Source organism: Balaenoptera acutorostrata, chromosome 12 (genome assembly GCF_949987535.1).
Source record: "Balaenoptera acutorostrata chromosome 12, mBalAcu1.1, whole genome shotgun sequence".
NCBI lineage: Eukaryota > Metazoa > Chordata > Mammalia > Artiodactyla > Balaenopteridae > Balaenoptera > Balaenoptera acutorostrata.
This window is the reverse complement of record NC_080075.1, coordinates 46,479,014-46,502,913: the sequence shown is the minus strand read 5'-3', so window position 1 is coordinate 46,502,913 and position 23,900 is coordinate 46,479,014. Positions and strand designations below refer to the sequence as shown.

Genomic DNA, 23,900 nt, shown 5'->3' with positions numbered 1-23,900 from the left:
TTTTTTACTTTGACAGCTATACCTATATAATGACAAAAAAAATAATAATGTGGGTGAAGCCATGTTTTTTATAAAACAGAAAGCTGGCAAAATGTTGTCGATGACTAAATTTAATTATTATTGTACGTGCCTTGGTATTCTGTTGATGGGCCAGTGATGTTTCTTTTTTTCCTAATATTTTAATACTTATTTATTTATTTATTTATTTTATTTTGGCAGTGTCATGTCTCAGTTGCAGCATGCTGGATCTTTCATTGCGGCACTCGTGCTTCTCTCTAGTTGTGGTGTGTGGGTTTTCTCTCTCTAGTTGTGGCACGTGGGCTCCAGAGCGCATGGACTCTGTATACAGTTTGTGGCACACAGGCTCTCTAGTTGAGGCGCGTGAGCTCAGTAGTTGTGGTGCATGGGCTTAGTTGCCCCGCAGCATGTGGGATCTTAGTTCCCCAACCAGGGATCGAACCCGCGTCCCCTGCATTGGAAGGCGGATTTTTTACCACTGTACCACTAGGGAAGTCCTGGGCCGGTGGTGTTTGAATGAGTATTTAAATACATGAATATTTCACCAATTATTATATATTTATTCTGTAAGGTAGCTTTTCTCTTTAACAAAATCACTGTGTTGTTATACTTAATATTTTTTTTTTTAAAGAAATTCACGTTCTTTTATTTATTTATTTACTTATTTATGACTGTGCTGAGTCCCCGCCTCCGTGCGAGGGCCCTCCCCAGCTGCGGCAAGCGGGGACCACTCCTCATCGCGGTGCGCGGGCCTCTCACTATCGTGGCCTCTCTTGTTGCGGAGCACAGGCTCCAGACGCGCAGGCTCAGTAGTTGTGGCTCATGGGCCCAGCCGCTCCGCGGCATGTGGGATCTTCCCAGACCAGGGCTCGAACCCGTGTCCCCTGCATTGGCAGGCAGATTCTCAACCACTGCGCCACCAGGGAAGCCCTACTTAATATTTTTTATAATTTAGGTGTTGTTTATAGAAATGAGCTAAATGGTTAAAAATAAAATGTATTTGTACATGTACAATCAAAAGTATACAATTTGATTATATTTTATCAAAATATAGAGTAAATGGAAAAATAAAAAAATTAAAATTATTTATTGTATAAGCTTTAAAAGTTACATTTATCCTAAAATATTCAAGATTTATCAAAAGTAAGGGGTAAAATACAAACTATAATTAATGAATCTAATAATTTTTAAATAAAGGCAGCATTTAAAATTTATTTTTAAAATTTGACTATTTTTATGAATATAAAACTATTGCACAGTTCCAATGTTGAAAGTTCAGCTGGTTGCCAACATAAAGAATTTGTATTATTCTTCTCACATATTATATCTAGATCTATAAAAAGGTAAATTTAAGAGTAATATGAACTACTTAGCATTGTAACATATTCAAGCTCTGTCTGCAACTACTGCAAATATAGTGAGTACCTCTAGAAGCACAAATTGGTACCTGAAGAGAAACAATAACTCTCAGTTACGTGAGAATGTATCCCATTCATTCTGAGAGGGGAGATTTGATAAGGGAATTAATTTGCCCTTTCTCTTGCCTAAGCGCTTTTGCTGTTCAAATCTTCCTCTGCTCTGAAGCAGTGTCCACTTTGACCCTTGCAGTTGGTACAATCCATAAACCTGCACAGCATTTGGTCATAGTTGCCTTTTGTTTTGAGGACCTAGGACAAGACATATGGAAAAGCCTAAATGGTGTTAGTCATGAGACAGAAAGTTTAGCGTTCTGGGTGACAGTACTGAGTGTCAAATCCTGAGTTGTGACAGAGATGCTCCTGGGTTTCTAATACATTTAGCGGGTGAGTGTGTGTGTGTCTGTGTGTGTCTGTGTGTGTGTGTGTTGTACTAGGCCCTCTAAAGAGTTCTTGGTGGGAGATATCACAGACATGAACATCTTAAGAGCAGGGAGGGATTCTCTTTCATTCATCTTTGCAGCCACAGTACTCAGCCCCTGGCCTGGCATTTAGTACATGCTCAGTGGAGGTTTGATGAGTTATTGGTTGAAGCACCACCTGGTGAAAACTTCAGGAAGTGTTGCCTTCCTCCCCTTTTCCCTAAGGTCATGGGCTATTCACATTCTAGGTCCATGACAGGGACATCAATTCTGGTTAGGGCAGGCCCAAAAGTTCTATTCTGGAGCTCAGTTACTACAAATGATTTGACCTGCGAGCAGCCTATCTTGACCCTCGGTTATAACCCTCAGACTGTCCTAAAGGGCCTCCTTATATCTCATCAGCTGCATATTGTGTAGATTTCCATCATTTCTTCTTTTTCTTATTCCTTGCACTAAGATAGCTTTTTAGGCCGGTATTTATGCCTCCAGGGAAGAAAAAGTAACAGAGCATCTGGTGGAGGTTTTCTCCCTCTTTCTGAATACAACTCAACTGCCAGAGCCTTCTCCAAACCTTTTCATGAACCTCTCAAGAAATGGAATTTCAACAAGCAGAATCCAGGTCATGGACTGGTAAACCAAGTACTGGGCAGGAAGCAGGGAGACTTGGATTCTATTCTCTCCCTGCCATTCATTGGCTGTATGACCTTGTCTTAACTTCTTAGGACTTTAGATTCCTCACCCATGAAATTAAGGGACTTGTGCTAGATCTCCAAGGTCACAACTGTTCAAAACTTATGTAGTTTTATGTTAATAAATTAATTGAGCAAAATATTTTCTACGTTTTGCATGTAGTAATGAACTATGGCAAGGACCTTTTAGGACTGTTAGGTGGGCAGACAGCAGATTGAATAGATATTTCTAACGCTTATAGGGCTTGCAGGATCTGGCTAAATGATATTTTTTTTATTGACTCATTAAGAGCAAACAAAATCTACCTGAAAACTATTTACCCATCACTATGCATGTGAGGTGTTAAGGCTTCAGAGGTGAAGTACCCAGAGTGCCTATTCTTAAATTTATTTATTTATTTATTTTTGGCTGTGTTGGGTCTTCGTTGCTGCATGCGGGCTTTCTCTAGTTGTGGTGACGGGGGTTATTCTTCGTTGTGATGCGCGGGCTTCTCATTGCAGTTGCTTCTCTTGTTGCAGAGCACGGGCTCTAGGCACGCAGGCTTCAGTAGTTGTGGCATGCAGGCTCAGTAGTTGTAGTTCACAGGCTCTAGAGCGCAGGCTCAGTAGTTGTGGCTCATGGGCTTCAGTAGTTGTGGCACGCAGGCTCAGTAGTTGTAGTTCACAGGCTCTAGAGCGCAGGCTCAGTAGTTGTGGCTCACGGGCTTCATTGCTCCGCGGCATGTGGGATCTTCCTGGACCAGGGCTCGAACCCATGTCCCCTGCATTGGCAGGCAGATTCTCAACCACTGCGCCACCACGGAAGTCCCATGCCTATTCTTAAGAAGCACTCAAACAAATAATTTTAGTAGAAAGTGATCATCGATATCACTGAGAGTTTTTCAAAGTGCAGAGGGAAGCTCAAAGAACAAAGGGGTTCCTGCTGAAGGAAAGGGGTGGGAGTGTCAGGAAGGCACCCACAGGAGGAGAACCCTGAGGGGAGTAGTAGGATTACTATCGTCTCTAAGTTCCCCAGGAGTGTGAGAGCTATCTGGGTGGTAGCTGTTGAGGAGTCTCCTCTTTCTGGCAAACCAATGTGACACCAGTGTTTGGAGTTACTACAGGGATGAGCCAGTGAGCATCAGACTTTGTTGTGGGCATTTGATTCATGTCCTTTACTATGGCAGCGGATAGTTCAGGTTTCAAATGGTGCATATTTTCCTGCAGTGGGCCCAGGGGAGGACATACTGTTGAACAGAGGCTTAGAGATGGATTTAGAGGCAGGTTGCTCAAGCTCTTAGATTACTTGTCTCATTAACAGTGGTGGGAATGGCTAGAGGTAGAGGAAGGAAGAGGCCAGAGTCACTTTGTACGCAAATGATTTCATATTCATAGACTCAGGGCTCTGAGAGCAAAAAATTCCCATGCCGGCTTGTGAATCCTCTCAGCCAGGGAACTTAGTACTGAGTCTGCATACAGTGAGTTCTCAAGAAATATTCTCTGCATAAATAAAGAGTTACTAAGTACCTACTATGTAACAGGCACTGTTGTAGGCACTTGATAAATATTTGTGGAATAAATTAATTTAATATAACTAATAAAATGCCAAAGAACAACCAAATAACCTATGTTAGCATTTGGTTGCCATAAAATAGGAATGAAATATTGATTAACCTCTAACCACATATTATACAAATGCATCCTTCCCTGAATATGTAGCTTGCCAATGCCATCCAAGGGAACAATAACTTTTGTCTTTGTAAAATGTTTACTTGTTAAGTAAAAGAGGAAATGAGATTTGTTTCGTTTTGTATTTATACTGGGTATAAACATCACAATTATGTGTCCAAGTTCTCCAGATTCATCCAAACTATTCCTTTTGGATCAGCCCTTTTTCTTGCAAAGCGCTCATAGAAAATTTAGATAGGACCCAGTAGAACAACATCCTCTATCTGGAAATGGTCAAAGGAATTCTCAAAAATATATTGGAAAAAGATAAGAGTTACCTGCAAGATGAGAAATAGAGGGAAGGAAACCTATTTTGCTCCAGCCAGGTCATGATTATCTGGAGAAGGAAAAAAAGTTGCATTGGAGTAGAGTTTTTAGCAGCTAGGCTCATCTTCAGCTCAATTTACTGATGATGCTAATTCAGTACGCTGAGCTTAAGGGCTACATCAGGACCCAAATTTCCTTGCTGAAGGCTCGTGTCTTTCTTTGAACTTTGTCTTATCCTTCCTCACCTTCCAGAATTTGAATTTCCCTCATTCTCTCTGAGTTCTGTTTTCATCATCTTTTCCAGCTGGCCTTTCCTCACCACTGGGCACCAAAGTGGACTTTCAATGTTTACAGATGTTTGTGGGCATGAGACAGTTTGCTGGCTGAGAGATTTGGTCACAAGTTAGAAACAAGGTAGGGAAAGGTAGAGGGAAGGAAATGACAGTAAGTAAAACAGTCTTTACTGATCAGATTCTTAAATACTCAAATAATGTTTGGAAGAATAAAAGAACTTCTAAAATTGTGCAATTTAAATTAGTTGTGTCATGGTGGTAGAGGTGCTAAAGTCAAGGCCAAGGGTCACTTGTTCACCTGGGATACAACTAGAAATTAAATAATGGTTATTTAATTTCTTAAAAGAATTTGTTTGTAATCAGTCTAACCTAATCTAAGCTATTTTTTTACCTTCAAAAGCTGTGATGTGAGACTTGGTATTATAGTCTTATGGCCTATTCTTTTGTATATAAAAACCCATAAAGGGAAAATAAAAACCTGTTCCCAGTATCCTGTGCCCTGAATATAAACCTTTATAGTATTCTCTCTTGTAGGTTCCAGGGTCCCCCAAAGAGAAGACAGTACCTAGTTTTGGATGGGGAAGAGGACTGTTAACTGGTGGTGTCAACTATAGCATGAGGAGAAAAAGGGGGATGCTTGAAAAATGTCCTAAAGCAGTGCTTTTCCAACTTTACTGAGCCTCAGAACTTCCCGAGGGCTCCTTAAGACATATATTGCTGGGGCTGTATCTCATAGGTTCTGATTCAGTGGGTCTTAGATGAGACCCAGGAATTTGCATTTTTAACAAGTTCCCAGGAGAGACTGAGCTCCTGGCCTGGAAAATCACTGAGAATTGCTCTAAAGTCCAGGGGCATTTAAAAAGGAGAAAGAGAGGAGGAATGGGCCTGTCTGTGACAACACAATGAGAGAGGTTGATTGGTTTTGCATGCCAGCACTTTAATACAAATAAAATGTCCCCATTTTTTTTTTTAGTTTTTAGTGCTTTGTCTTAAGATACAGATGGTTCCCTTTGAGTACCAAGTACATTGTGCTTCCTTGACGTTCCTCTTCTAGGGAAAGTTGAATCTATTTGCTTTCGAGCTGCCTGTGTTCTTAAGTCCACAAGATACCACCAAGGGGTATCCACTAGTGACTTGGACTCTGCAGAACTAAGGATGCTTGTGCCCAACGAGGGCTCAGGAAGATGAACAGTCTGTATTTTGCAGTCCCCATGCCATTAGTAAAGTGTGTTCTTTGTTTAAAATTTTGTTTAATTGTAGTCCTCTCCTTTGGATCTCAGAATAAGTTGGTGGGATAAATTATGTAGGGGATAATTTGTAAAAAATGTCTGGTAATATAGGAGAGAAAAAAGAGAGTTTAGTGTGAGAAAACTTAGGCGGAGTGATGAATGTGTGCTCTACTTGAGAGATGACGTGGATGCATTGTGGCTGGAGGAGTTTGGTTTAGGGTGATAATGTCTGTAACATTAGAGAGAGATTGGGTCTGGACAGTAGAAAAAGGCTATTTGAAGAAAAAAAATAGCAAGTCTGAAATTTTGCTCTGTGTGTGTGTGTGTGTGTGTGTGTGTAGATTGAACGTTCTTACTGTGATATCATAGTTGGAATGTCAGTACTAAACGTTGAGTTCACCAACTCAGGGATGTGATCTTCTGTGAATTCTTCAGGATACCAAGAGATCCAAGCCAACTGGATAAGGGCCTCTTTCCAAGGTGGGTAATTTATTGGTTAACCTCCCAGTCACCTGACAAGAAATTCAGGCAAGGCTTTACTTGGGCTCCTGCTGCAGCAGTGGGGAGAGAGAACAAGTAACAGGTTCCCTTGCCTGCTTGAACCAGGGGGTTGAGCTGGTTCCTTACATGGGGTGAGGGTAGGGGCGGGTCCAGGGGTTGGGCCGGAGGGGTGGCTTAGGTGCTTTGCCCACCCCTTTGGTGGTGATGTGTGCAGGGGGCATGCGCAGTACCCTGCTTTTCTCCCAACACCCTGCTTTTGCTCCGGGCTCTTCAGAAATGGGAGTTGGGTTTTTGGTCTTTTTGTATCTTGTTGTTCATAATTTAGCCCAACTGTGCATGCATGCAGTTATTTTTAGTCCCTTATAGTTTCTTTGTATTTTGTTGCTCGAGGAGTCTTTGTCCAGGTGCAAGCACTGAAGCAAAGGGTCCCAGGTCCCAGGTCCCAGCCTTGCTCAAAATCTCAATAATAAATTCCTAGGGAAAATGCAGAAGGTAAAATGTTATTTTAGTTTTATTTATTGTACTCTAAAACTTTTGAGACATATATATGTATATATAGAGAGAGACAGGGACAGAGAGACAAAGAGAGACTGTCATTTTCTACCTCCTTGTGTTCTGCTAGCCTCATAAGTATACTTTTCTCTCCCCAGGAGGGGCTGATATTAGGAGGGAAATGTCTGTCCTCTTCTCCTTGCTCCATATCTGACTGGGAGGTTGGGAGGGGGATAGGAGTCCTGAGACCTTCCTGATGTATATGGTTTCCTTTTCTGCAGTGTGCAGTGATCTGCCCTGGGTGGAGTTTGGGGAAGGACCTGGGTGGTTATATAATTTTGTCTTTAATTGGGGCAAAATTTAGTTGCAAAATCTGGCCAAGATCTAACCCTGTTTTTCACCCAGTCTTATCAGTTTATGAGCTGGTCCTGTGTTTTGACTGCATGACTTGGAAATTCAGAGCAGATTTAAGGCGGTGAGCAGTCATCCTCCTAAAACTCCTCCAAGAGACAGTGCTGCTGAGATTCCCTAAAGGAAGTTATTTTAGGAATTTCCCTTACGATAGGGCTTTAATATTTTTCCTACTCTTTAGCTGGGTCCATGAGTAAAGAGAGGAAGGAGTAGGAGAACTTCGTTATTTACTTTACTCCTACTCCACCAGAGCTGCACACATGCCCATTCCCACTCCTTACGTACAAACTGCCTTTCCCAGTCTCTCCCCCTTCCCTGACTCTGCACCACCAGGTACTGTGTTTTCTTTTTCACTGTCTTTGCCCTTTCCTTAAATTCTTTTTTCCCCTCTTAACCTGTACAACTTTCCTGGCTCATAAGGCTTTACTTTGTGCTAAGAATGTCACAACTTACATGCCTCAGGTGGGATTTATTAAATACGGCATTGTAAAGTGACCTATATTGGATTATCTCTTGTGTTGTTGTTATTGTGGTTACATATCATTCTATTGTTATATAACAAGGCCTGAAATCTCTTTGAGGGCAGCCTCTTAGATTTATACTTGCTGGTATGACTCAAAATGCTTTGCAAATATTAGATGCTTCGTAAATATTAGTTGGTCAATTTACCTTGGACAGTCTTTGCAGTATTGTTTTCAGGTAGATATTAAAATGTGTTACTAGAAAGATGGGATCTCCAGGTGATTGATTCATTTCAGCCAATAGTTTTAAAATTTGTGCACTCTTATTAGTTGTCTTATTAGTTAGTGCACTTATTAGTGCACTCTTATTAGTTGAATCTCATGCTTGTTACATAAAAGCTGTGTGATGAGGAATGAATTTCTTAACTTCTCTGATCCTCAATTCCATCATCTAAAATATCAAGATAGTAATTCTGTTAACTGAGATAAAGCCAACAAAACTCTTAGCACAGTGCCTTTAAGTGCTCAAGAAATGTGAGCTATTATAATTACAATCTTAATTCAAACTATCAGAAATTACATTAATGAAGGTAAGTGAGGAAATAAGCCACTGGAGCCTGTGCAAAAGGGATGCTTGAAAAGACTGACAGAACTGCAGTCTCCCAGGGGCTTAGAAATATATAGCATATCAATATTTTCTAAAAACTCTTCTTTTCTTTAGATATAAGAGTATTTGCGTGGCACCTACCAGTTAGCCCTACGAGGCTGCAAGTGGGTCAATGAAGTCATCAAAGGATTTGGGGAATGAGACCCTCACGAGCAAGTTTCTGTGGATCACACACATCCTCCCCACACACTATTCTACTTCCTCTGTGCAGGGCTCTAGCTGAGCCTTGTGCACAGCATGTGGAGAGCTCTGAGGCTTTCAGGTGGAATGCTGTCCTCAGAGGAGAAGGTCCAGGGCAAGTCAGGAGTAAGAGGCTTCCCTACATAGGACTGGGAAAGTTGGAGAGCTTTTTTTTTTAACCTTTTTCTGTCTTTCTTCAGGTTCTGTGCTTTGTTAGTTTGCTAAATGAACTTAGGGCTGTGATGGCTTTCTATTTGAAAGACTGTTGTATTGGAAAGAACATCCTCTTTAGGGGAAGCAGATCTTAATTCCCCACTCACTAGTCTAGGCACCTTGGGGAAATCCCTGACTGTGGTCTGTGAAGTAGGGACCATGGTGATGTCACTTCTCCTTTACTCTCTGTTGTCATGAGGGTCAAGGAAGGTACAGGTGTGAAGTCCCAAGTTACGCAAACATTTTATTGAAAGGGCTGTCCTACAGCTGCTTTGTGCCTTTGTCCCTCCCCGAATTCTCTTTTCTTTGCATACTAATGAACTTACAGGATATGTTCTCTTGCTCCCTGTGCCATTTCCTCGCAACCTTCCCCCGCCTAAGTCTGTGAAAAAGAATAGGAAAGTTTAAGGATTAAAAAACACTAACCAGTATGTTTATGCGGTTGGCCTTCATCTGCCAAGGTTGAGCACCTTGGTCCAGCCACGAACCAGTTACCCTTCTGGTTCTGGGTAACAGTCCTCCTGAAGGCTGGTTGGAAAGGTAGCCCCATTGGGAACACCGCTGTAGTTGTTTAGGACCCAGTCCTCTTCCATGCTCCTCAGCGCCAACCTAAGTGTCTGCTCAGAGTCATTTACTGAAGTCCTATCATCAGGCAGGAGATAATGTGTTAGAGATGAAACAGTAAGGCCTGGAAAGAGAAGTTCCTCCCCTGTCGCTAAGTGAGGAAGTAGGAAGCAGACCTTTTCACTACACCATGCTGTGCTTCCTTCAATCCACCGAACAAGGGAAGAACGGTAGAGAGCCAGGGCCTGAAGAGGGGAGAGTTAGAGGAATAAACATAAACTGAAGAAAATGGAAGGGCGACTTATTTCCTTTTCTAGCAGTAAAAACATTTATACAAACATACATCTATACTATAATATGTGCCTACGTAGTATACAGATAGCTACATAAGTCTCCCAGCTGCTTTAGATAAAAATTCTTAGAGACCTACCTAGAATGGGGAGAATCTGAGAAAAATTCTCATCAGATACCCCTGGTCCAGCTCTAACTCTTGCTTAAATTTTTTTTTTTAATTTAAAAAAATTACAGAAAAGGGCAAAGACGAAATTTTAACAATCTCTATTTCTATTACTTAAAATGAACCATGGTTAACATCCTGACATATCTACTTTTAGTCTTTTTAAAAATAAAAGTAGTTTATCATTATGTTTATAAAATTATAAATGCTATTTTGAAATTAAAAGCATTAAATTTAATATTAGTTGAAGTTACAGAAGTAAGACTAACGGAACTATTGAACTTCACTTACCTATTTCTTCATCTCATCTCATCTCATATTTCCTCTTTTATTTCATAAAAAAGCTGCCCAAAGTTAAGAAAACATGAAACATACTGATATTGGAATCAAGATTTTTAAAGTTACATATTTTAATTTTCAACATTTTAAATTTACTCTGCTATGAAAGAATAGGGCCATAGTACTATCACACATCTTCACATCTTCTCTTTCCCCTTTGCCTTCAGTTTTTGTGTGTTTTATTATTATTTCCATATTGTTTGGGTTTATAACATTGCACCTTATTCTGTAACTTCAATTTACCTATGTTTAATAGTCAATATTTAAATGAATTGACTGCTCACCATTAGTCTTTTTAAAAAAGACTCTATTTCTCTGAGTTTTTAATTTTGATCAAAAATAAATTGGCAAGTCTTCATTGTCAAGTTTTTTTTCAGACAGGCTCATGGGTAGCCTGCTTTCTTAGTCCTTTCATGGTTCATAATGCTTTTATACTTGATTGCCATTTTGGATATAACATTTTATTTTATTTATTTATTTTTTTAAACATCTTTATTGGAGTATAATTGCTTTACAATGGTGTGTTAGTTTCTGCTTTATGGATATAACATTTTAGAGTCATGCTATTTTCACCTCAGAACAGTGGTTTCATTGTTTTACAACACTGATTGATCTAAGGCAGCCTGATTTTAGTTCCTTGTGGGTTATTTGCTTTTTCTGTCTAGATGCCTGAAATTGTTTTATTCCTGAAATTCAGGAGCTTAACTAGAATCTGTCTTGGTGTAGAGTCCTGTGTTAAATTTTCTCAGAACACATGTTCTTTCCAACTATAGGTAATTTCTAAAAGTTTCCTTTGATTCAGACAAATTTTCTTGTAGTATATTTTTGAATATGTAACTATTCTGTATATTAGGGTTTCTCAAGAATATCAGTTATCCTGTGTCTTTTATATCAATTGTCTTTTTTTCCACTGCTTTAATTAATCTTTCTATACATGCGTGTATCCTAATTATCTCAAGCCTTTATTCTATGCCAGTAATTTAATTATCAGTGGTACTTATTCTGCTCCTTGCTTTTCTAATTTATTTATTTCTTTAATGATACTGCTTTGGTTTTTCTATTTGTTTCCATAGGTCTTCAGTTTTCTTTTTCATAACATTCTTGTTTTATCATTATATCTTTGGCCCAATATTGAACTGATATTCTTGTTAAGATGTTCTGTGTCAAGAAGCATTCATAAGAAAAGTTCCTTGAGACACGTTTCTTTAAGGTTTTTTGTTTGTTTTATTTTTCGTTTGATTTTGTATTTGTTTTGTGGGCAGTAGCCTTCCTTCTTTTCTAATGGTGAAAAAAAATCGTCTCCCAATTGAATTGAAACAACAAGCCCAGAATTATGTTGAGACACCTGCACATTTGGATTATGATTTCCTAACCAAAATCTCAGATAGAAACCAGGTGAGCAGAAGGGATTTGTACACAACCAAGGTGAACACGAGTATCTACACAGAAAGCTGACACCAGGTCAAGTGTTTCCATGTCATGACTTGTTTTCTATTCCCAGTCTGTTCAATTCCCAGGCCTCTTGTAGACTGTGTGCATTTTTGTGGAGTCAGAGAACATTTCTAATTTTAGCTTGTTGGCTTGCTTAAGCACAAGTACTCCCATAGCGATAGATTAAGAAACTTGCCTTTAACCCACATTTTATTTGTATGTTGACTAGAAAATGGATACATTAGAAATTTCTATATTAAAACTTAAATTGTCACATGCTGGGAATCTTCCCTATAGAGTAAGCAACTTACCACATCCAACAATACTTTTGTTGGCATCAAAAGCTAAAAAATAACTAATTGGCTGAGAAGATTAGGTGTAAAGTAACAAATGCAGAGTTAAATCTTTCTAAGGGAAACACCAACATATTCATAGGGAAGATGCAAAGACTTAAGACTTCTATGGTATTTAAACTATATTCAAGTAATAGCAAGATAATTGGTAAGAAAATTAACCAGCGTTATTTTGAGAACTCAATTCATCACAATACCCAGTGTTTTTATAGTTTCTCCTCAATGCTCTCACAGTTAGAAGGAGGCAATCCATTTCGATTATATGTGCTAAATTTTGTGGTCTTCTGAAATGATACACAGTAATGGGCTGTTTCAGCAAATATAATCAAATTGTTTCATTTATTTTAGCATGCAAATTCAAGCTCCCTAGTGCAGTTTAAAACATTAAAAAAAAGTTGCTGGCGTGGCATACACTGATGGCTTTGATTCTCCTTAGGCTGAGAGCAGGTAAAGAGTTAGCAAATTTTTGTAATTTTATATGGAAACATTACAACAGCATGCAAAAGTGTTTAATAGCGTAGTGATTTTTGCTTGAAGTACATGTTCACCAGAATCTCCTATATAAATGACTACCCTCTGGATATATGTTAAAAACTCAAAATTTAAATTTTGTGAAACGTCGTCTAGGAGTCAATTCTATACACATAAGAAGGGGAAAACAACCCAACATCCTTTCAGTTAAAATGGGAGAAATGTAAAAGCTGGGAAAAACTAGATGTCATAAGTAATGTTTTTCTTCTCTGGTGGCTCATGATTCCTGGAATGTCTCATTGAGAAGAATCATTGTGGAAATCTGGGCCCTCTAGGGATGAAAGCACAGGATAAAAGATGGCCCAGTCTCTTTTCTTGGCCTCTCCTGTGTTTATCAAAGTTTGTATTTCCTTTCATTTGATATCATAGCCATGGGCACATGTAATGCTTAAAATATATTTGCTTTAAAACACCAGGAGTAATAGAGAGTAAATTTAGCCACCCAAAGGCTGTGGTGCCAATCATAGTAAGAGGATTTTATGGATAGGAATGGTCATTTATGTCCACTTTCAAAACCAGAACAAGTATTTGCTTGAATACCTACTGAGATGACCATTTTGCCAAATGGTACATATAGTAACACTTGCAATGAGCCTTGGGAGAAAACAACACAGGGCAATGAGCAGTGCTCCTTAGAATTGAACGAGAGGGTGTGGTTCCACAGGAAATAGTAGTGACTACTGGGTGTCTGGGTTTTTGTCTTCCGGGACTCCCCGGTCAGACCTGGAAATCTGTGGGCCCACCCTCGCTGGGGGCTCAACAAATACAATAGCACTGGATTGTGACTCTGGGAGAGGAGCTGGAATGCTTGGCAGAAAGGCAGTGAGTGGATTGACCAATGAGGATTATGGGTCATCTTTATGCTATGACATCCAAATTCATGTCTGGTTATGTTCATGAGCTCCAGGCTCACATATCCATCCACACTTTTAAAGTTTTTTTTTTTTAAATTAATTAATTAATTAATTTATTTATTTTTGGCTGTGTTGGGTCTTCGTTTCTGTGCGAGGGCTTTCTCTAGTTGTGGCAAGCGGGGGCCACTCTTCATCGCGGTGCGCGGGCCTCTCACTATCGCGGCCTCTCTTGTTGCAGAGCACGGGCTCCAGACGCGCAGGCTCAGTAATTGCGGATCACGGGCCCAGTTGCTCCGCGGCATGTGGGATCTTCCCAGACCAGGGCTCGAACCCGTGTCCCCTGCATTGGCAGGCAGACTCTCAACCACTGCGCCACCAGGGAAGCCCCATCCACACTTTTGACACATCACACCTCACAGACATCACAAAATTAATGTGTGTCTGAAACCGGGCACTTAATTCTCTACCCCCTGCTTTGTATCTTCCCTACCTCATTAATGATACCTTTGTACCTTGATCCAGTTACTCCACAGAGAAAGTTGGAAATCATTCTTGATAATTCTTTTCCTCATCCTACTCCACACATCCAGGCCATCAGCAAGTCATGCTAATTCTCTCCTCTAATTTGTAAATGTGCCTGGAGTCTATCTACTTTTTTCCACTGGTCCTGACCACCATCATCTCTCATTTAGATTAAGAGAACAGTCTCCAAATTTACAATCTGTTTTCTTCCCAAACTTAACCCATGTTACACTTGATGGCAAAGCTAATCTTGCAAAACACACATCAGATTATGTTAATGCCATGATTAAAACCTTTAGACAACTTCTAAACAAGTTTAAAATAAAGTTTAGCCTCCTTATGATGGACTACAAAGCTCTTGGTGATCTGGCTCCAGCTGGTCCCTTCACCCCCACTGTTTGCCTGACTCCCCCAAGCTCATGAGGCTGTAGCTACCCTAATTCTATGCCAGTGTCCCCTTCTGAGCCCTTCCCCACCTGAGGACCTCTTCTTTCATGTGGACAACCTTCTCTCTAGTCATCTCTGTCTCAGACTCTTGTTTCTTTTCTTCATTACACCTATTTACACTTCATTGCACTGAAATTATTTTATTCATTTGCTCATTTATTTCTTGTCTGTCTTCACCTGTTAGTAGGTAATGGCTATGAGAAAAAGGACCATCTTTGTGGCCCTGCCCTTCTTAGCAGCACTTAGAGGGAACTCAATAAATGTTTGCTGAATGAATGAATGGAGAATGTGAAGCAGGCAAGACTGTGGCATAAAGACACACTGCAGGTTCTGTGTCTGAGATGAGACACAGGCAGAATCTATAAAATTATGAACCAGAAGGAAAAGGAAAATGCCATTTGGCCACCAAATCCCAAAACACTGGGCTGGGAAGGCTGCCTTTGATATTTCCGGGAGATGATTTTAGAGCAATAAACTTGTGAGAGAGTAATTAAGAGGTAAGCTAAGGAGGATATACAAATGAACGAGGATGAATATCAAAAAGGTCTGGACAGGGGCTTCCCTGGTGGCACAGTGGTTGAGAATCTGCCTGCCAATGCAGGGGACACGGGTTCAAGCCCTGGTCTGGGAAGATCCCACATGCCGCGGAGCAAATGGGCCCGTGAGCCACAATTACTGAGCCTGCGCATCTGGAGCCTGTGCTCTGCAACAAGAGAGGCCGCGATAGTGAGAGGCCCGCGCACCATGATGAAGAGCGGCCCCCACTTGCCACAACTAGAGAAAGCCCTCGCACAGAAACGAAGACCCAACACAGCCATAAATAAATAAAATTAAAAAAAAGAAAAACCTAGCATATATATTTAAAAAATTAAAAAAAAAGATTTGGACAGTCTTGCAAATGACAGTGTCATAAAAGGCCACCAAATGAGGCCTGTCTGACAGGAATTATTATAGGGGAAGGCCAAGGAAGATTCACTAGCCAGTCCCTTTTTCAAAGGTCATAGCTCTTGTCAGTCTGGGTTTAATTCAATATGAACAGAAGTAACCACCATGTTTTTGTTTTGTTTTGTTTTAAACTGAGAGCTGTACTAAGTGCTTTATCCTCCCAACTCTTTTGGCGGACACTCCCATTGTACTGGTGAGAGAGCAGAGGCTTGAGAGGCTAATTAACCAGCTGTAGGTCACATACAGTGAGGGGTAGAGCTGAGGAAATGAAAACGGTACTGTCACCAGAGCCCTGCTCCTACCTTCTGTCCTGACCCAATTAATATTCACATCCCAAGCCCTAGGGAAAATGGCAAAATCTGCCTTTAGCATTTACTTCTCCATCCTTTACCCTCTTAGGTGGTCCTTACCCAGGACCACTCCCTGGCTAGAGTCCCTTTAGAAAGAATGAAAGCTGATAAGTCATTAACACCTTAGCGTGAATTAGCTAATGACCCTACAAGGAAACCACTGAACTTTATGAGGTGAAAATATTTTGACCAGAGCCCTACTCCTCCCCCTCAAATCCCAGACTCAGAGCTGCAACTCTTGGGTCCATGCTGGCTAACGAGCATGTGCAGGCAGAGGAGCTCGATAAAGATTGACTGATTTATTGATCGATGGGCACGCAGCTGAGCTTAATCTTCCCTTGCAGCTGCTCCTTTCCTTCCACATCTCCGGAGAAGTGTGTTCGGCCCTACCCAACATCCCCACACATCGCCCACCCCACTCTTTTGAACTGGGCCTTAATGGGAGTCTGGTGTGAAGTTAATAGTTGGCGGAGAAACATCTAGAGACCCTGAAGAGGAGGGGCCAAACCTGTAGCCCCAGTGCTGGGCTCCTGGCAAGGCAGGGATTTCCATATCACACAAGGGGAATGCTGGTCAAGGGCTCTCCCACCGCCAGAGGGGCTCAGGGACGCAGAGAAAGGACAGGCCTGTGCAGCTCCAGGCCCCTGCCTCTGTGTATGAGGCTGTGAAGGAGCTGGGAATGGCTCACAGACCCTGGCACGTGGGAGGAGAGGTGGCACGGACGCTCCTGGCCCTCCTTGCATAACAGCTGGAAGGGAGAAAAGCCAGACTCAGAGTGACTTTCCAGCTGGCAGATGGAGAGTGCCTGACATCTGGCGTGGAGCGTGCGGGGACCCACCTGGGCTGAGAGCTGCCTGCTTCCAGGGGCTCAGGGTGCCGTGCAGCTGTGGCAAAGAGGGCATTGGTGGAGAGGGTGCTCAGAATCAGGAGCAGTTGGCTTCAAGGCCCACACCACCCATTTTATGTTTAGTTCTGGGGGCTGCACTTTGCAAAGGACACATAACAACAACCACATACACACAGTATGGAGAGGGGGCTTCACACACGGTCATACGAGCAACGATAGAAATAACTGGGGCTTTTATTCTCAACACAAACGGACCTGGAGGGGACCTGGAGGGGACCCGAGAGCCAACTTCAATTACTGGTAGAGTTGTCACACAGAGGATGGCTTACTTGTTCTCTTCCCAGAGACTGGTGTTAGCACCAAGGAATAGAAGGTAGAGAGAAGAAGGATGTGTTTCTAAAGGAGGAGTTTCCTTACAGCCAATGCCATCTGACATTCCTAGGGGGTGTGGTGAGCTGCTCATCGCTGGGGGCATTCAAGAAGAGGCTGAGGGAGTAGCATGGGCATTGTATAAGGTGCTCATATATCTGATGAGAGATTGGGCTAGACCACTGAGGACTCCTGCAAATCTGAGGTGTTGGGTTCCAGGAAATCAGGGCGGCAGAATCATCTGCCTGTTTGGCAGGATAATAGAATAGAGAATCCACAGAACTCTCTACCTGTGCACAGGGGACTGGGCACCAAGTCCTTGCCTGTCCTCCTGTAGGAAAAGTCCAACACTGACCCTCAGAAACATCCTTTCAGCACTGGGGCCGAAGGTGATCTCAGAGTTCATTTCCAAATGTCTCTAAACTCCAAGGCATGGAAAGACAGAGTCTTAGGGAAGGAAACTTGCCTTTACCTAATATTTACCATGTTTCAGACCTGTGCTGCCCCATATTGTAGCCACTACCCACAAGCACTTGGAATGTGGCTAGTCCTCATTGAGATGTATAAAATACATATAAGATTTCAAAGATTTAGTATGGTAAAAAGAATTTAAAGATATCTCATTTATATATTTTATATTGATGCTGTTTTATAATGGTAATATTTCATAACATATACATAAAGTTAAGTTCAACTGTCTTCCTTTTTTAAAAAAATGAAACTACTACAAAATTTAAAATTATATACATGGCTCAAAATATATATCTACTGGGCAGTGCTGCTCTAGACCCAGGATAAGTATTTTTGTTCATTATTTTATTTAATCCTCACAACTATTCCAAGAGGTAGGTACCATTATCACCCCTATTTTATTCATGAAAACACTGGAATTTAAGGAGGTTGAGTAACTTGCCCAAACACACACAACTTCTAAGTTGCTGACTTGGGATCTGAACTCAGGTCCCCCAGACTCTACAACCATACTCTCCTACCACTTTATGCTGCTATATTGACATCCTCTGTAGGGAATCGCTCCTAAGTTGGAAAATGCTGGAGGAAGGAACATGAGAAATGATTGTGGAAATGCTGACGGCAGCTAAACGACATAATTAAAAATGCCAACAAGTCCTTTGAAGTATGTGCCGTTGGGGCAGGAACGGACAGTGAATCTGGCTCCAGGTTCAACTGCAAAATCCATGCCCTCAGAAAAGGGAAACTGCAAACCTGGAACCTTGGAAATGCACATCACTCAGGGGATTTTAAGGTTTCAGAAATGGTGGGGCATTTCAGGGACAGAGCCTCCCTGGGTCTGAGCTCTGTGGGTTGGGTTTAGGCCAAAGTAGGAACTCCTTCTACGTCACGAAAAGCCTTAATACGAACACCTTCTGTGAGGTTGTTTGGTGGGATCACTGATGGAGCAGGGAGGGGAAGGGCAATTAGGAGGTGTCCTGGGGAGCATTTAAACAGCCCCCTGGATTCTGGCTCAACAAAAGTAACTCATAAATAACCATCCTGTATTTGGAACTGCTTTACTTGACTCAAGAAGGCCTTTTCTTTTCTTTCTTCTCCCTCCCTCCCTCTCTCCCTCCCTCCCTCCCTCCTTCCTTCCTTCCTTCCTTCCTTCCTCCCTCCCTCCCTCCTGCCCTTCCTCCCTCCCTCGCTCCCTCCCGCCCTCCTTCCTTCCTTCCTTCCTTCCTTCCTCCCTCCCTTCTGCCCTTCCTCCCTCCCTCCCTCTCTCCCTCTCTCTCTTTCTTTCTTTCTTCTAGTTACTGTAGTGAGGGAGGTTTGGACCTCTTTGCAAGGGGTCTCCCTCACATTTCTCAATACACATAAAGTCTCCTCTTTCCCCCTTGTGGAGAGAGTGTTGCTTCCTTTGGCCTCATTACACCCCGGGCGCATCTCCTGAGGGCTGCAGGTTGGGGAGCCCTCCAGGGCTGTGCGTCAGGAAGGTTTCTTCCTGCGGATCGTCTGCCTGGAACCTTGCACTTAGGGAAACAGAAGGCCGCCCTGGGCTGTGGAGGGCAGCGAGATCGATGACAGGCCTTCTGCTGTTCTGAGTTCAATAAATAAGTACAACCCCCCAAATAACATTCAGTTGAGAAGATTCATGAGGCATGAGGTAAATGGCCTGTACAAATGTCTGACTGAGGGGAGAAGGGAGCCATGGTAATGATTTTACCTGCCCAAAGGGAAGAGAAGTCAGAATTGGAAGGGAAGTGATTGACTTATAATTACACTGACTGGGGACCCTGGGGTTGTGACCGCAGAAAATTACTCAAGTTTTCCATAGCCCTAGAGCATCCACAAAACCCCCAAAGCCCAAGGCTCCACAGCAAGTTGGCTACAGTCACCTCTGGGTCTCTCAGGAGGAAGTGTGGTATGTATAGTGGGCGCTGGGATGTTGGCCAGCGCAAGGGGGTCAGGGTGAAGCTGTGGTTGGGCCTGTTTCAGGGACCTACCCACCCAGGACCATGGACGGCCGTGTGGGGGGCAGGGGATGAGTCAGAAAGGGAACATTTTTCATGCTCAAGCTGTGAAGAAAATGTGAGGCTCCCATCCTCCCAGCTTCCAAGGACAATGGAATGGGGTGGTAGGGCCCAGTAGCCAGGACAGACAAATGAATGACTCTTAGCTCAAACCCACAGTTCCTTCAGTCTCTGCTTTCAGAGTCTGGGAGAGACGTCCAAAGTGACTTGAGGGAATGCAGCCATTCCTGTTGACCTCAGAAGCTGACGGCTGTACCTGCAGACACCCTAACAGACATGCCTGCTGGGAATTCATCCAGCCCTTTTGAAACCTACTTCTATTTCTAATGAATTTCCCTTACTAGTACTGTTAGCAGTAAGGGCTATGACCAGTCAGGGGGTAGAGCCAGGTTGGGTAGGTCAAGAAAGGCACTGGCATCTTTCGACCAAAGTTTGCTGCACTAGGTGTCTGCTATCATCTGCGACTGTGGTCCAGGTGCTTTGGGAGAACAAGGCTGGCGTAGCTCTGAAGAGAATTCCCAACTCCCATCAGCCCCAGTAATTCCATCAAAATTCTTTCCAGAGTTCTAAACAAGAAGGTGAATTAAAAATGTGAGTTTTCTCTCTGTGTATTTTCCTAGCCCACACAGTAAGCAGTTATCGCAAGTGAAATAAATATCTGAAAGCTGTAAATGATGGCTTTGCAGTTATGTTTTTCCAAGGGCCATTCATTGTATTTCCTCTGAAGTAAGGAGGCAGTGGTGAGAGAGACTTATTGAACCAACTGCCTTGCAGGTGCCCCTGCCTCATCCAGATTCTTCCCTCCATGGCCTCACCAGTGAAATACACACTGAGTCACGTCCATTCAGCCAGAAAAATACACACGTTTCCCCTTTTCTAATAAAGCCAGCATGTTATTTTAGGCTGCTTAGGTGAGCCTTCTAGAATTCCAGACAGAGGCTGAGCAAAGCTTGTCATTTGATGACATTTCCAGTAAAAGCATTGAAATGACAGCAATGATTTCAAAGCCCAAAATGAGATGCCCAAATGGTATCTGGAATTTAAAAGGCCTTAAAAGTTAAAACTAGCTAAGCGTCTTCCCGCACGTCTGCCCCACCTCTTCCTCAGAACTGAATGGAAAGTAAACCCCCCATAGATCAAGCTCTGCCACAGTGTTAGCAAGCAAAGTGCAGAGCAGGTCACAGTATTTCTAATTCAGATTAATGACCCCATTCAGCCCTGTCTCCTTAGCAGGAAATTAGAAAGTGTAGGAAGGAGCAAATAGTGATTCATAATACGTGACTCTGGGTATTGGCAGTTGTGCTCGTTAAAAGCTAAGATACTGTTTTGATATAAAATAATTGAGTCTGACTTATTTACGGGATAAAGTGTTCTCCATAATACGAGCTCCCTTTTACAAACCAGCTGGTCACATACCCATATGCTTGAAGGACAGAAGAACTGACCTTTGCCCATTTTGTGTTTGCTGCAGTTCTGTCAGACACAGTAATATAGGGTAATAGGCTGATAGGCTGTTGCACTTTTCTTGTACTCTGCTGTGGATTCTCTCTCTCTTCTTTCTCCCATGGTCATCTCTCCTCACCAGGGCTGAGTTCCAACCTTCTGTTCTCCACCCTCCACGCTCACTTCTTCAGGGAACTTACTTAATTAGGGGGCTTCATTTATCACCTGTTTGCAAACAGCCGTGACCTATTCCCCATGTCTTATTATCTCCCCTACTTCCTAGTGCATGCGTGCCCGTGCGTGCGCACACACACACACTTCCATTAGATTCACATAGACTTAGGTATAGAACCAGACTTGTCGTCATCCCCATGTAAATTCCTTTCCTTCTCTAAATCCTCATTTATAGCCATGCATATCTATTTGTTCCTTCCTTTGCCCTCCATATCTTGTCTGTCACCAAGAGCTTCCCTTTCCTCTTTGGATTCAGTTATTTCTGCCATTTGCACATTCAGTATGTAAGCTTGACTCAGACTCTTGTTTAGGAGAGAGAAATGATTTTTTTTGAATAAAAATCATGCAAAGCTCAGTCCCTGGGCATGCCTAATAAACCTTTCCCTATGAGCATGCATTCTTTGTTTTCTGCTCCAGGGAACATGTCTACTCTCAGATCTCACACCAAAATAGTGTTGATGAGAAACAGAAAAAGTTGAATGAGCTTTAGAAATAATTGCATCTGAGAAGTCATTTCCAAACCTGTATGTGTATTAGAATCTCCTTTTTAAAAATGCAGATTCCTTTTAAATCTGAATCTCATCTACCACTCTCCTCTTGCACACGCCCCTTCTGCCACTAGTCTCCTTTCTTTGAACACACTGAGCACATTTCTGTCTCAGGGCCTTTGTACTTCCTCTTTGGAACTCTCTTCACCTAGATGTCTACACTGGCTTGTTCTGGTGGATATTATCTCCTCAGAGAGGTGAACACATTAAGACAGAGTCCTCTATCTGCCCATTTGTACTTATTATTTCCTGTCAGCCGTACTTCCTAGATAGCTCCTTGAGGGCATAGATCTTTGTCTGTTTGGTTTACAGCTTTATCCTCAGAGCTAGAAAGAAGCTTTACACACGGTAGGCACTCCAGCAATGTCTGCTGAATCAGTGCCTAAAAAGTGGATCAGAATCCAGGAAGGCTTGTTTTAGAACAGTGGTTCTTAAAGTGTGGTCCCTGCACCAGCAGATTCAACATCACTTGAGAAATGGTTAGCAATGCAAATTCCTGGGCTCCCCACCAGTCCTGCTAAATCCGAAACTGGGAGGCAGCTGTGTGAGTTTCGACAAGCTCTCCAGGTGACTCTGACACTGGGGAAAGCTTGAGAACCGCTGCTCTAAGACATCGTTTGGGTGCCGTGTTACCTTTTGCACTTACTACTATCTGTCAAGGCAGAAAAAAAAAATCTCGCGGCCCTCATGTTCGACATTTACACTAATCTTAGACTATTTCCTGATTGTTTCAGGTGCATTAGGTCAGGAAGCTGGCTTGTCCTGTGGTCCTCAAGTATCAGGAAGAACTCAGTGCACCTTTGTTGGCTGGTTGATTTTGCAATATTCCTTGGATATTCCTTTTTTTAGCTTTAAGTGATATATAGAAAAGTATACTCTTCCACTTAGAGTTAATACAGGTATGTATCCTATTAGAATGTAGAAAATATGTTGATTAAAAATACTTGCATGGGGCTTCCCTGGTGGCGCAGTGGTTGGGAATCTGCCTGCAGATGCGGGGGACACGGGTTCGAGCCCTGGTCTGGGAGGATCCCACGTGACGTGGAGCGGCTGGGCCCGTGAGCCACAGCTGCTGAGCCTGCGCGTCTGGAGCTTGTGCTCCGCAGCAAGAGAGGCCGCAATAATGAGAGGCTCGCACACCGCGATGAAGAGGGGCCCCCACTTGCCGCAACTAGAGAAAAGCCCTCGCACAGAAACGAAGACCCAACACAGCCATAAAATTAAAAAAAAAAAAAAAAACTTGCATGTTGGTTAATTCTGACTCGTTTTATTACTTGTTAAGAAAGTATTAAAGAAGTTAAGACCGTAGGCTTAGGAGTTGGATTTGGGCTGGGTCAGGCCTTAGTTGGTAAAATGGGCAGTAATACCTGCCTTGGAGAATTAATAGCACTGGCGCACAGTGGGTACTCAAAGTAGGTATTATTAATAATGATAATATTTGGCATTTTTATAACTTCAAATATGTAACATTTTATTATCCTGGGGTGTGTGTATGTGTGTGTGTGTATGTATGTATGTAAGTGTAATTATTAAGGCCCAAAGAAGACAGTGGAAAGTGTATTTTAGAACACCGGTTCTCACAAAGTGGTCCTAAGACCACCAGGAGCAGCATCACGTAGGAATTACTAGAGGTGCAAATTTCTGGGCCCTCCCAGATCTACCGAAACAAATCTAACAGTGTGGGCTGACTACTGTCTGTTTTAAAAAGTCCTCTAGGTGGTTCTGATGCATCCTAAGCTTTGGGAACCCTGCTTTAAAAATCACACACACACACACTCTCTCTCTCTCTCTCTCTCTCTCTCTCTCTCTCTCTCTCTCTCTCTCTCCTCTTTCTCTCTCAATCTCTCTCTCTCTCTCTGTGGTGTGCCTCTTTGGGGAAACAATCTATTAGCAGATAAAAGGACCCTGGTAGCTAACAACTAGAGAATTCCTGCTGAGGAACAAGTCAATAGGACCCAAGTCATTTGAATTTGGGAAAGAGACCCAATTCCTGGTTTCTGTATCAAATCCATGCCGTGGCCTAGCTTTCTGACAGGTGTTTGAAAAATGAGGTCCCCAGTAATGGCCCTCTCTCCCTCCCATGTTTCCCTGGCCTGCAGCAATTAAACTGCTGAGCAGAAACTGGACCTGATGGTCTGTTAACCCTTTGTCAGCTAAAGCACAGAGGCAATTTGTTTTGCTGGAGAGACTTTCTTCTCAACTTCTTTCCCTCCCA

General features: G+C 42.4%; 1 long non-coding RNA gene across 1 annotated transcript in view; it reads left to right on the top strand.

The window, feature by feature from the left end:
• The window catches only part of LOC130709353 (uncharacterized), a 217,054-nt gene extending 194,562 nt beyond the window's left edge, over positions 1-22,492 (top strand). The window contains exon 3 of the long non-coding RNA XR_009009858.1: positions 22,420-22,492. This is a non-coding gene — a long non-coding RNA (uncharacterized LOC130709353). The remainder of the gene's footprint in view (positions 1-22,419) is intronic.
• Positions 22,493-23,900: the final 1,408 nt, after the last annotated feature.